This window comes from Podarcis vaucheri, assembly GCF_965113315.1.
Source record: "Podarcis vaucheri genome assembly, chromosome: 5".
Lineage (NCBI taxonomy): Eukaryota > Metazoa > Chordata > Lepidosauria > Squamata > Lacertidae > Podarcis > Podarcis vaucheri.
Window position 1 is genome coordinate 100,553,661 of NC_138763.1, and position 14,942 is coordinate 100,568,602.

At 44.1% G+C, this 14,942-nt stretch overlaps 1 long non-coding RNA gene across 1 annotated transcript; it reads left to right on the top strand.

Annotated features, from left to right (window-relative positions):
• Window positions 1-5,377: 5,377 nt before the first annotated feature.
• Window positions 5,378-13,332, top strand: LOC309532724. The gene is made up of 3 exons (XR_014219978.1): window positions 5,378-5,516; window positions 9,722-9,782; window positions 12,877-13,332. It is a non-coding gene; the product is annotated as an uncharacterized lncRNA (long non-coding RNA).
• The last annotated feature ends 1,610 nt before the right edge of the window (window positions 13,333-14,942 follow it).

Consider the following 14,942-nt stretch of genomic DNA (forward strand, 5'->3'; position numbering starts at 1 on the left):
TTAAGTATTAAGGCTGGACTAGGTAACTGTTAGGTGGATCTGTAGCTGTTCGAACCCAAAGAATGCCCATGAATGGTTCCTTGTCATCGGGTGGAGGGGAGAGGGACAGACAAATGAGTATCACAGAGTGCTGTCCTGGACCCACTGTTGTTCAACATCTAGATAAAGGACTTGGAGGAAGGAATTGAGGGGATGCACAGAGACACCAAACTGGGAGGCGTAGCCAATGCCCCAGGAGAAAGTATGTGTAAAGTATTTGCTATGCTGAAGTTAAAGTTTTTGAATTTGACTTGTAATACCTAACAAAACCAGGTAAAAAAACCCCAAGTAATTAGTGACTTCAAGCAGTCAACTGGATTGTTTTCTTCCTGGGTTTCATCAAAATTTAGAGAAAGAATAAACACTGTAATGCAAGGTTAGGAACTGTAATTTTGATTTTGATTTCTGAACTCCACAACATGTAGACACTGGTGGTTTTTTCCCAGGGGAAAAAGAGAATCGTTTTTATTAACCCTTTTTGCATGCATTCATGGCTACAACTATTCCCTAATACAGTGGTGCCTTGCAAGCCGAAAAGAATCTGTTCTGTGATTCTCTTTGTCTAGCGGTTTTTTCGTCTTGCGAAGCAAGCCCATTGACGGATTAGAGGATTAGCGCTATTAGCCGCTTTTAGCGGCTTATCAGCTTATCGGATCAGCTGATAAGCGGCTTAGCGGCTTAGAAAAAGGGGGGAAGGGGGGGAAACCGCAGGGACTCGCAAGACATTGTCGTCTTGCGAAGCAAGCCCATAGGAGATTCGTTTTGCGAAGCACCTCCAAAACGGAAAACTCTTTCGTCTAGCGAGTTTTCCGTCTTGCTAGGCATTCGTCTTGTGGGGCACCACTGTACTGTGTTCCGAGTGGTCATGACTTTTAAAAGGTCAGGGACATGCTAGAGAAGAGCATCTCTCCAGCGGCATAGGTCTGTGTACTTTGTATAAATTCAGCTCTTGACGTGCCTTGTATTTTTCCTTATTGTGTGGTTGCTGAATGTATTATTTCACCAATGTGTTTCATTTTGAAATATATTATTTCAGCACCTTGTGTGCCAGAACAAAAATTATATCCATAACGCCACCTCATAAATTTGTGAGCCTGCAGATGTTACTCAACCCATTCACTGCTTGTGAGACTTCAGACTGATTAGCAAAGCCCCTTTTCATCTTTAAAAGGATATTAAAAGAGAGGGAGTCCTGGAATTACCATTTACGGTCCAGTAGCATTTTGTTTTTAAGTTGCCTAAGCTGAAGCCTTCCTTTGGTGAGCTGCAGCTTTGGAAGGAGTGTGTGTTTCCCAAATCCCTGTCGTATTTCAGTAGACTCAGTCAATACAGTAGTGATCATTATTAAATTATATTCACTATCTTGAAGATACGCAACTGGGAAGCCTATTCTGCACTAGTGGTTTTCAAGTATGAATCTGGGAGACTCCTGGAAGCTTGTCAGGGTGTCCTTCAAATGGAAGATCAGCTGTTGTGAGTAAAAAGTAAAAGTAAATGACCCCCGGACGGTTAAGTCCAATCGAAGGCGACTATGGGGTTGTGGCGCTCATCTCGCTTTCAGGCCGAGGAAGCTGGTGTTTGTCCACAGACGGCTTTCCGGGTCACGTGGCCAGCATGACTAAACCGCTTCTGGTGCAACGGAACACCATTTGCCTTCCCACCACAGTGGTATCTATTTATCTACTTGCACTGGCGTGCTTTCGAACTGCTAGGCTGGGCGAAGCTGGGACAGAGCAACAGGAGCTCACCCCACCCCACAGATTCGAAATACTGACCTTCACTGGGAGGTTCCTTTGTTGTAGGGTACACTCACTGTTAACACAATGGGGTCCAACTAACCTGGCCAATGCCATGCACGAACTTTGCATCCTCCGGCCCATACCCCAGTATCCTGGCCAGTGCTGGGGGTCAGTATGGCCCCACACCATAGCAGGCGGAGGGGATGGCTGACAAGAGCTCCTTGGGGCTGTTCCTTTTCTTCACAATCATAACCTTCTTGTTTGCTTCCCTCCTGTTCTACCCAATGAGTATGAGCAACCAAACAACTGTGGGTGTGAGAGGGAGTGCCTGGCACTGCCTTCTTACTCACTGTCTCCCTCTGGGAAGCCAATGGTGAGGCAGAGGAGCAACAGAGCCAGCGAGTGGGTAGACTCACTGAGGGGACCCACTGAGGGTGTCTTGCAAGGCTAGCCATCCAAAAAGAGGAAATGCATCATCCAAAAGGGACACATTGGCATTTGCATATGCTGATTTATAGGTATAGATGTGAAACAATTACTCTAATTAAAATAGAAATAGAATGCATCTCTCCATAGTCTGGCCAGGGGACTTGGGTGCTTTCACAGTCTGCTGTCCAAGTGTCGATGAGCAACTTCAAGGCCCCTCCAGCCCTCTCCTCTCATGGTTCTTGATCCCTAGACAGAAGAGGACTGAGCAGGCCTTCAGACAGAGGACTGTCCTCCAAAATGCCCTTCAAACAGAGGACGGTCCTCTGTGAGATAGGACACATATCAGGGCTGGCCCAAGACATTTTGGCCCCTAAGGCAAACCACAAAATGGTGCTCCCTTTGAACCAAGGAAGAAGGGGTGGGAGAAGATCTGCAACAGGAACAGGGGCTGGGCGGAGAAAGATCTACATCAGGATCTGCTGCCCCTGTGAATCCTGCTGCCTGAGGTTGTAGCCTCAGCTGTCTCACAGGTGAGCCAGCCCTGACACGTGGCCAGGATATGTCCTGCCCAGATAGTAAGTTTTGGAAGCGAAACTACAGTTACACATTAGCATTCCCATTGCATGAGTTTTCCAAATTGTATACAGCTCTGTGTTCTTGACTTTGTGACCCGCTTCTCTTGAGGTACTCACTAATATGTCAAAGTGGTCTTGCTTGTTTCTGAAAAATTTGAGAGAAATTTTTCTGTATGCCACGGCTGCAGCTCGAACATTGATAGCAATGAACTGGAAAGGGGGAAATGTTCCAACCATAACTGACTGGCAAAATAAATTACAGGAATATGTAGAAATGGCACAACTGACTAATAGCCTGAGAGGCAACACAAGACAAGTATTCGTACAAAAATGGCATAAATATAAGAAATATATTATAACAGTTGTATAACGTCTATGGCAGAATTTGATTGACCCTTATATAGTGGAACATAAGAGAAATAAGTCAAAAGGTACTAACTGTTGTAAGAATGTATTAGAAGGAATATAAAGAATCTCAATAATGCAGACTTCCGGAGGCGGCGCGAAACGTGTAATGGCGGTCCTCTTTGCGCAGCAAAGAGGGGCTCCGCAGAAAAGGGTTGTTCGCTACGGCGAAGCGACGACCCATTAAGTTAAACCACGAGCAGAGCGAGCTCGTGGCCGTGGGATCCGGCGGGCACCGAGAGCGAACCCCAAAACGAAGAAGGGACCCCGTAAGGGGCTCCGGAAGCGCGGAGGGGAAGCGGTGCTGTGGATTCATCGCTCTTTCTGCGGGAGTGAAGCCGCGCAGCTGCTACCGATGAGCGCCGACCTTTCTTCCTTTACATTGGATTACAAAGTAACAACTCGTGAGTAGGATTTATTTGAGATTGGATTACAAATTTGTGAATTCGGCTGAAAGCGGGAGACGAGAAAAAGGAAGTCCGTCTCCCGGAGGTGCTTAATGATCAAAGGCAAAGAAACTGACAAGCTGGAAGCAGTACAAAAGGGCTTTTAAATGAGAGACAGCATACGTCTGGAGAAATTCGGAAATTGAAGGGAAAGGCAAGTTATCTTTATTTTTCTGTGACTGTGTCTATTTTACTTGGGGTTTCTTCTCCGCTAAAACTTTCAAAACTTTAAAGACTTGAAAATCCCTAGTCCCGGACTTTGCAGCGGGCAAAAAGTTGTGTTGTGGATACACTTACAAAGTTGAAACAGATATTTAGAGGCACTACCGGTGGATACAATTAAGCAACTGTATTTTGCACCTTTTAGTAAACTATTGTGGCAAAATTGAGAGGGCTCTGCAAGAAGGAAAAGTTCTTCTCTAAAGACATTTATTAATCTAACTAACTGTAGGAACTTTAATGGCGACGGAAACTTTGTTTCTTCTTTCATTAGAAGGAATATTAGAAGGAATATAAAGAATCTCAATAATGATAGGTATATTCATTATGTTGTTGTTTTTTACTTGTTTAGTTGTGTCCGACTCTTTGTGAACCCCTGGACCAAAGCACGCCAGGCACTCCTGTCTTCCACTGCCTCCCGCAGTTTGGTCAAACTCATGCTGGTAGCTTCGAGAATACTGTCCCACCATCTCGTCCTCTGTCGTTCCCTTCTCCTTGTGCCCTCCATCTTTCCCAGCATCAGGGTCTTTTCCAGGGAGTCTTCTCTTCTCATGAGGTGGCCAAAGTATTGGAGCCTCTGCTTCATGATCTGTCCTTCCAGTGAGCACTCAGGGCTGATTTCCTTCAGAATGGAGAGGTTTGATCTTCTTGCAGTCCATGGGACTCTCAAGAGTCTCCTCCAGCACCATAATTCAAAAGCATCAATTCTTCGGCGATCAAGCTTCTTTATGGTCCAGCTCTCACTTCCATACATCACTACTGGGAAAACCATAGAATATTCATTATAGAATAAGGCTATACACCAGGAAATGATAGGAAGTCCAACTACACCTTTTTCTTTTCTTTTCTTTTTTTAGTTTTTTCTTTCATTAATTCATATTAATAAATAGATAAGACAACAAAAGATAGTAAAAATACGAATCAGTTTATGTACGGTAAGAAACAAAATACTACTTGTATATGGTTTTTGCTTACACGGGTTATATATATGTTTACTCAAGAAGATGTACAATATATATGCATATGTTATACAAGATATGCTATATGAAATGTTTTCATATGATATAAGAGATTGTTAATAAAGAAAAGAAAAAGAAAAAAGGGAAAGAAAAATAAGACTTTGTGACCCGCTTCTCTTGAGGTACTCACTAATATTTCAAAGTGGACTTGCTTGTTTGTTGCAAGGAGTTCTGGAAACCAGAACGAGGACTTGCGAATGTTTGCATTCCCTGCTTTTTATAATATGCAAACTGACTGTGATTATATCAGCTAACTTATCCTTCTATCTATCCTGGTAGCCCAGTCTGGAGGAACTAAAAAAAAAAATCAATGGAGAAAACATAACTGTTTTCAGAGTTAGCTACAAAGACCATCACTGTCACTAGGAAGGCTTTCATCTTTCCTGCTTTTCTGTGATGCAAAATGTTTTCCATGGGGCACAGGGCCATGCCAGCTGGTTACCATGGCAACACACCATAGTTCTTTGTTGAGTTCCACGTTCTAGAACACTGTTCGCCTTGTAATTCCTTAATCGCTACCTCCCAACCTAAAATCGGAAAAACACAGCTGGTTTCCTACAGCCACCCACGTGGGCTGACATTTATACCTGCAGTTTTTAATAGCAGACAGAGGAATTTCACTTTCCAGAGGCACAATATAACCAGGTGTGGGACGGGTTTCCTGTCTGTCTCCCCACGCTGACCTTCTTGGCAAGGCGTGAGAGGCTGCAGAAGGGAGGAATCCAAGGCCATGCTTCTGTTCACTTCTTTCATACTTGCTTTAAAGTCTGAATATGTTAGTTAATCTTCGATATGCAGCATGTAAAATATGTATATCAATGATGTGTGGCACATGGCATTGGGTCATTTCTGTGCCAAATGGCCTGTTTCTGTTCGGAAAGGCCCCTGAGAAATGCCCCTCATCACCAGAGGAGATGGGGATGACTATGTAAACGATCATCCATCTTTCCTCTTTCCCCTGTGCTTTTCCTTGGGGAAAACCGCTCTTTACTGCTCTATCGGAGCAAACAGCAATTGGGGCTTTCTCTGGTTTGATGTTTGCTCCCATTTAGCAGTCAGGAGCAGGCCTTCTCTAGGAAAGGAGCAGGGGAATATGAAGATTGCTCAGACTCATGTTTTCTAGGCATGGAACAAGTGGAACTGTGGACTTTGGGCTTTCAAATGTCAGTGGTGCCCTCTGCAACGACAAAATTTGGCACCGTCTCACCTTCCATTCTAAGCTATTGTTGCAGCAACCCCTGGAGCACCCTATCAACTTGGCGCCCAGTGTGGGTGAACTGGTTGCACTCCCCTAAACCCACCTCTGTTAACAGCTCCCTTTTGAGTTCAGGAACACACAGCTCTGTTGCTGCCGACCCCCTTGTTACTGCTCTAGAACTCCGTAGCTCAGCTCCAGACCTTTCTGGCCCTGCTGTGACCCCACTTTATAGACCAAGTGCTGATCATGGGCAGAGGGATGAACACCACCACCATTGGGCTGGAGCGCCAGCAGCTGCGGCAAAGTAAGCAGGGTTTCTTTAGGCCATTTTGATTTTCAGCAGCAACAACATAAATTTGCAAAGGTTTGGCCTCATTCAGGTAAATGGCCTCATTCTTTGACTGTAAAGTCCAAGAATCGAGTGGCTTGCCAATTAGCTGTCACTATTCATTATTATTAACACGGTGTTGCTGCGAGCCATATTTAGGGCACTGACTTTTTGAAGAGATTAAGATTACACCTAATAAACCACTTTTGACGACAGGAGAAAAATGTGCCAGGAGTGCATCAGCATCTGTCACTGACACAGCTGCTCTGCCTTTGTGCAGCCACAGTGGCTTGTAAATCACAACTCCCTGCTGTCATGTGTGCTTGATTTGTGGGGTGTTTGCATTTTGCAAATCCCATCACAGAGTGGAGCGGGACAGAAAAGGAGCAGAAACTGGTCTGGTTCAATGTCCACCCTCAGGAGCCCAGGGACACAACAGTGGCTCCATAATGGATAGCAATGTCTTAACACATGGTGAACTTATGGTCATTTGTTAGGTTCTGAGATTTCATTTAATGGAGCTGTGAATGTGGCAGATTCAGAGAGGGGTGTCAATATTTTTAAAGTTCTGTATTCCAGTGCAGAGGATTGTGCTAAGTGAGGCACGTGGCCATTCTCCTTCCCTGTCCATGGACAAAGCCATGTGCCCCACAACACACTATTAAGTTTTGTTTATTAGCACATTATCTGATCCCTTCTTGAACATGACCTCAGTGTCTAGGAGTACCTTTTACCAGCTTCTGTTAGCAAGACAGCTACGACAATTTTTTGGCTCAAGATAGGCTGACTTCTGTTGTCAATGCATTGCTGGCAATCTCTACATTTCATTGCTACAATATGCCCTTTGTGGAGTTGCCATTGAGGCTCACCTGGAAGCTGAAGCTACTGTTAAATGTGGAGGCCTGGCTGCTCCCTGAGGCAGAATATCGCTGTCATATACCGAATTTTTTGCTGCATAAGATGCACTTTTCTCCTCCTAAAAAGTAAGGGCAAATGTCTGTGCATCTTATGCAGCGAATGCTGCGTGGAGGAGGGACGGATGGGAGCCGTGACTCCAGTCCCTCCCTCCTCGGCTTGCTTTAAACCAGCAAAGCGGGACAGGAGCTGCTTACACCGGTGTAAAGCAAGCACAGTGGGAGCAGTGTAATCCCTCCGCCCCCACGCTTTGCCACCCCATTGGGATGGGAGGGTGCACGCATGCCACCCCCTTGGGACGATGCTCGTGTTGGCGATGTCCCACATCCCCACAGGCGATGTGCCGCCACACAAGACCCTCCCTCTGCCACTGGTCTTGCCGGGACAGTACAGTAGTGCCTTCCATTGTAGAAGTGTGAAATTTGAAGGGCAGCTGTTCTTTGGTCCTTGTGTTGTGTACAAAGGTGTGAATTAGGTAGGTTTGATTTTAAATGGGAATTAAATCAGATTTCTCCCTCATATGAAAGCCCCCAGAGCTCTCTGCAATGAACAAAAAGGAAGAAAGTCCCACTTCTTTTGGCTTTATTAAAATAATTGTGTAGCGCCATACCATACAGTCCTTAGATCTAAGGGACTCAATTTGGGAAGCTCATATATTTCCATTGCCTGCCCCCCTTACTAGGGGATAAAGACTCTCTTCATTGGTTAATGGCACTGATGATGGTTCTTCATGCCACTGTTGATGCCTGTTCACTTTACATGGTTGAAATATTATTCTGATATACCGGTAGTTTATTAAATAGTTTAGTACAGTGGTACCTCGGGTTATAGACACTTCGGGTTACAGACACTTCAGGTTACAGACTCATAGAATAATAGAATCATAGAGCTGGAAGAGACCACAAGGGCCATCGAGTCCAACCCCCTGCCAAGCAGGAAACACCATCAGAGCACTCCTGACATATGGTTGTCAAGCCTCTGCTTAAAGACCTCCAAAGTAGGAGACTCCACCACACTCCTTGGCAGCAAATTCCACTGTTGAACAGCTCTTACTGTCAGGAAGTTCTTCCTAATGTTTAGGTGGAATCTTCTTTCTTGTAGTTTGGATCCATTGCTCCGTGTCCGCTTCTCTGGAGCAGCAGAAAACAACCTTTCTCCCTCCTCTATGTGACATCCTTTGTGAGAGCCAGTATGGTGTAGTGGTTAAGAGCGGTAGTCACGTAATCTGGGGAACCGGGTTCGCGTCTCCGCTCCTCCACATGCAGCTGCTGGGTGACCTTGGGCCAGTCACACTTCTCTGAAGTCTCTCAGCCCCACTCACCTCACAGAGTGTTTGTTGTGGGGGAGGAAGGGAAAGGAGAATGTTAGCCGCTTTGAGACTCCTTAAAGGGAGTGAAAGGTGGGATATCAAATCCAAACTCTTCTTCTTCTTCTTCTTCTTCTTCTTCTTCTTCTATATTTGAACATGGCTATCATATCACCCCTTAACCTCCTCTTCTCCAGGCTAAACATGCCCAGCTCCCTTAGCCGTTCCTTATAAGGCATCGTTTCCAGGCCTTTGACCATTTTGGTTGCCCTCCTCTGGACACGTTCCAGTTTGTCAGTGTCCTTCTTGAACTGTGGTGCCCAGAACTGGACACAGTACTCCAGACTCTGCTAACCCAGAAATAGTACCTTGGGTTAAGAACTTTGCTTCAGGATGAGAAATCACACGGCAGCAGCAGCAGGAGGCCCCATTAGCTAAAGTGGTACCTCAGGTTAAGAACAGTTTCAGGTTAAGAATGAACCTCCGGAACGAATTAAGTTCTTAACCAGAAGTACCACTGTATGACATTTGATTCAGAATATTTTTTTTTCTTGTTTTCCTCCTCTGAAAACTAGGTGCGTCTTATGGAGCGAAAAATACGGTATGTGATGCTACTGCTGAAAGATTTGCGCTTGCTGCCAATGAGCTCCCAGTCTGGGTTCAAGGTGCAGGTATTGGTGTACAAAGCCCTGTAGAACTTGGGATCCTACACACATAGGTTCAGTGATTAAACCAAGCCATCTCCCTGGCCAGTGGGGATGAGGAGGTGTTAATGAATCGGGACCAATTTTGTAGCGTTTCAAGAAAACTCAAGAGGCCTCAGCAATGAAACACAACCCCCAAGCACCTTCCATTTTGAATCAGAGTTCTGATTATAAATAATTTCAAGAAAGGCTATATAAAAATAACATGTTTGTTTCTCATATGGAAGATGAGTGGGGGAAATTGGTAAGTAGAAAACTCTGTTGGGCCTGCACGATACTTCGGTTCCAAGATAAGTTTTAGGCAATGACTTTTCTCTTGAATTTTTCAATATATTGAGGTGCTCTTGGGAACAAGTAGTATCCTTTTAGACATTCTTTCATGTCCTGTTAAATTGGCAGGGCTGGAGTATCCATCACAGCTGCCAGCCATAGAAGTCAACTTTGTGCCCTCACCTTATAGGTAAGGACTTGAATACAAATTGCATAGGTTTTTCTTGTTTGGGGAATATATTTTCCTAGCAATACCTACGAAGGCAACATTTATGCAAGCAGAATATCAGAAGGAGACTGCTGGTCCCTCTGGGTGTCGTCGGTTTGGATTCTCAAATGCTTGCAAGTTATGGTAACATTTTAATTAGTATTTTAGAGTTATCATTTTCCACTTGGCAAAAGGACTACAGTAGGCCTTTCATATATTCTACTCATTATGTCTTATTAGAACCAGGCAACATAAATCTTGCTTCCCCCAGGATGAATAGGTATCCCCATTGGTTAATAGCTATTGACTAAGGAATTCCTCTTTTATTATATTTGTATGCCTGACATATTTTTGTAGTATGTTAATAAGCATACATAAATGCCTGAATAAATGCACCGTGGAGAATACAGGATATTCTTTCCTCTTTACGGCTTGGATGAATGAAAGCCCATCTCTGCTGTTGCCTCTGCTGCTTGGGAAGTGATGCAGTCTTCCATGATACTGAGAAGAGCTGGAAAGCCTAAAGGTCGCCTGGGAGATGCCATTGACCATGGTCTAAGCTCCTGGGAAGCTAGGGCTGGCAGAGGAAGTAGCCATAAAAGGGCCCATAATGCACACCAGCTCCAGCCTTTCAGCCTTATCTCAGTGGAACTGGAAGGAGCCATCTTTGTAATGGATCCATACACTGCCAAGGTACAGAGGTGGACCAGAAGCCCTACTTTTAGGCATTACAGGAAAGGAAATAAGAAGGAAGGATTATAAACTTTTTCAATACGCAGTTACAGCAGCAAGAATTCTACTGGCCCAGAAGTGGAAACAAGAGGAAACACCAACGAAAGAGGAATGGAGGATGAAATTAACAGACTACAGTGGTGCCTCGCAAGACGAAAAGAATCCGTTCTGTGATTCTCTTCGTCTAGTGGTTTTTTCGTCTTGCGAAGCAACCCTATTAGCGGCTTAGCGGATTAGTGCTATTAGCGCTATTAGCGGCTTTTAGTGGCTTTTAGCGGCTTTTAGCGGCTTATCAGCTTATCAGATCAGCTGATAAGTGGCTTAGCGGCTTAGAAAAAGGGGGGAGGGGAAAAACCCTCAGGAACTCGCAAGACATTTTCGTCTTGCGAAGCAAGCCCATAGGAGATTCGTTTTGCGAAGCACCTCCAAAACGGAAAACTCTTTCGTCTAGCAAGTTTTCCGTCTTGCGAGGCATTCGTCTTGCGGGGCACCACTGTATGCAGAACTGGACAAGTTAACAGGGAAAGTTAGATATGTTCGGGACCAAAAGTTCATCGAGGACTGGGGGAAATTTGTGGAATATCTGAAAAGTATATGTGAAGTACAAACAACGCTAGTGGGGTTTAAAGAAGCACTGTAAAAGCTGAGGTATATTGTTAAATGAAAATGGATGATTGGAGGGGGGACTAATGGCAATAGAGAACAGAAGAAATGCGTAAGAGTTAAATATGGATGATTGTTAGAGAAGTTGAAGGAAGTCCAAAAGTATGGAATTTGTGAAAATTTGGGTTAAAATTGTATATTTATGTTAAAAATTAATAAAAAGTATTTAAAAACAAAATAAGGTACAGAGGTGGAGCTAGCTGCTCTGGCACCTGGAGCGGTGCACACAGTGTGCACCTGGGGGCAGGGTGAGCGTCCCACAGGGGTGGGGCGGCGAGTGTCCTGGGGAGGCGGCACAGCAATGTCATCCCCCCTCAGGGATGACATCCAGGGCAAACCACAAACCCCACACTCCCCTTCCTCCGCCAGTGCTAAGGTAGCAACATTAAGGTGGAGAGGGTGGCGGAATTCAGGTTTTTGGGAGTGACTATGGATCAGGGCATGACTTGGAGCGCAAATACCACTGCTCTGGTGAAGAAGGCCCAGCAGAGAATTTATTTCCTCAGACTTTTAAAAAAGAACAATCTGAGTGAGAGACTGCTGGTGTCCTTCTACCGAGGCTCCATAGAGAGCATACTTACATACTGTATTTGTGCTTGGTTCTCCAGTTGTACAGCTAGGGAGAGGAAGGTGCTCCAGAAGGTCATAACCACAGCCCGAAGGATTATTGGTCACCCTCTCCCACCTTTGGAAGAACTGTACGGTTCCCGTTGCCTTAGGAAAGCAAACAACATCCTGCGGGATCCATCTCACCCGGGATACAGTCTGTTTGCACTACTGCCTTCTGGCAGGAGATATAGAAACATCAAGTCTAGGACAAATAGACTGAAAAACAGTTTCTATCCAAGAGCTGTGGCCTTTTTGAATGCTGTAACTCGATAGTGAGACCTGGGAGTTTGATGGGTGTGGGTGTGGGTGTGGTTGGAAGGTGGTTTGTTTGGTTGTTGCTGTTGTTTTGCTTTTGTTGTTTTTAAGGGTTGGCATCCAATTTCGTTGCACTTGTGCAATGTTGCACTAGTGTAATGACAATAAAGAATCTATCTATCTATCTATCTATTTACCCTCAGCAGTTCATAAATGAATTCTGTAAAGAGGATAAAACCTCTTTAGGAAGAAAGGCAAGACATACAGTGGTGCCTCGCAAGACGAAAAGAATCCGTTCTGTGATTCTCTTCGTCTAGCGGTTTTTTCGTCTTGCGAAGCAAGCCCATTGAAGGATTAGCGGATTAGCACTATTAGCGCTATTAGCGGCTTTTAGCGGCTTATCTGCTGATCGGATCAGCTGATAAGTGGCTTAGCAGCTTAGAAAGGGGGGGGGAACCAGCAGGAACTCGCAAGACATTGTCGTCTTGCGAAGCAAGCCCAAAGGAAATTCGTTTTGCGAAGCACCTCCAAAACGGAAAACTCTTTCGTCTAGCGAGTTTTCCGTCTTGCGAGGCATTCGTCTTGTGGGGCACCACTGTAATTCCTTTTAGTACTATATTTCCAAAGCAGGAACCCATCCCAGGGTATCAACTGGATGACAAAGAGCAAAGTTTGTGAGAGGATTGCCATGATAGGGAGACTGCTGAGGCGCTGTTCAAATTATTTGAATCTGGAGCAGTTATTGGATAGATGATTATGATGATGATTATATCTTGATATAGAACCATTATTATTATTATTATTTGTATTTTCCCAGAAAGAACTGAGCCAAACGCTGGTGACAAAAGATGGTCTGATAAATTAAAAACAAACAACTCACCCAGTAAGCAAGGCCTCCATGCTGTGGACTTCCTAGTTGGCTGAGCACTATTAGAAATGAGAAGCTGGACTGGACAGGACATTTGTCTAATTGTGTCAATTTCGGACCATAACTGCGCTCTATGAGCTTTATTTGATTTGTGGTCCCAAAGAAGGTGTAATAGTAACTCATTTTAAAAATAGCACCTTCCATCCAAAAGGCCGCCAATCAAATATTTTGAGAAAATAAACCTATAATTGCTTCATTGTAACAGGTCAGGCCCTGGACAAAAGAGAGGCTGGTTTATAAAGTGCTTTGGATTTGTCGAAGAAAGCACTCATCAAACTCCCATAAATCTCTTTCCATCTGCATTCCTTTCCCTTTTCATCAGTAAACCTAAGTGTGGAATAACAATTAGCATTTGCATACTTATCGAACTCTTATAACAACTTTTCTGTTGCAGCTGTTAATTAAAAAAAATAGGATTTCAACATACCATAATGTGATAACTACTTTGAACATGAAGATAGATGGTATTTCTACTGAAGCCACCATTCTCTTTGAAGTTCATATATCAGCCCAACACCTTTATACATTTTCAAGGTCAGGAGGAAAAATGGAAAGTAGATTTTAATGGCATATCTGTCTTTAAAACCAGGATATTGGAATGCAAAGGGGCATATAACCTCAGGGAGTGGTGTGCACTTGAATTTAATGTTTCAAATCTGAACATCACCTTAACTGGGCAGCCATTTTGACAGGAAAGTTGGGGGAAGAAATAGCCAAACATGTTTTTATGTGAGATATGCCTTGATGACTAAGATGCCATAATGAAATTTGGTGTGTACATTCAGGATACTGTTCAACATTTCAGGTTTAACTCTGGCACCCATTTTCACAGTAGGAAAGAAAAAATGCAAATACATGGGATCGTAAGACCTTTAAATCACCAGTTTTTACTAGTATTTTTAGCCTGTGGTTGAAACATGCAATATCCTCCTAAGACTTTGACCAGAATAAGATAAAAAAATCAAAATTGATCAAAATAATGTTCAGGAGACATGACTCACAAATGACGTTGATGCACTCGGTTTTTTGTGCGCTATTTGGCATGGCATGGTTCCATCGCAATTACTTTTCAAAAATATGTAAGCCTCAACTGCCTTCTCCAATTGTTGTGGAAGGTCCTTTGATCCTTCTAGGCAAAGAAGTCTGGAAAGTCATTTTTTTTCTCAGTCGGAGATGGAGATGATGTAAACATGCATGACTTGGCAATATCACGTGGCCCTTATTTTTCATAATTATAAGAGGCAGTGGGAGTTGGATCTGGCGCAGTAAACTAATCAATCTAGCATGGAATATGGCTTCACCTCAGCATTTGTAATGATCTGTGTTTTTAACTCTTTGCAAAATAATTAAACACTCGTGTGAATTTGCACTTTTGAATAAATTCCATCAACTACACTGATTATTCCCATTCCTTCCATAATGCAGCAATCCATCAAACCACAAAGCACCCTCAATGCAAACCTGGGATTCACTTTTATACGAATGTATGGAATCATCAACACAAATAAAATAAATCGTGTCCTCCCTAAAAGAGGGCATGTGTTGCAGTGAGACCTGGAGACTCACCTCCTCATTGTGGGTGGGTTACTTAGAGAAGCCACAATGCCCGATTGGTGGGTCCCTCATTGCTGGGTGTAATCTGGCCAATGGAGTGCAGTCTAAACGGGTTGAGGGACCTATTTAACCCCTTGCACGTGACCCAGAGATTCTCTTTCAGCTCATGCAAATGGAACACCCGCCCACCTCTCCCTATATTTAGGGCATTTTGCAATTGACCTTGCTAAGCCGTCGTGTGTCGTCTGTCATTGGGACAGGGGCACGGCAGGAATTTTCCCACTTGGCTGATTGGCTGTTGCCATTTGGGTTTTGCCTGCCGCGTAGCAAATCATCACAACTTGTAAGGTTGCGGATAGGCACTGGTTCAGGTGATAGGGATGGGAGAACGCTGTAGCCAT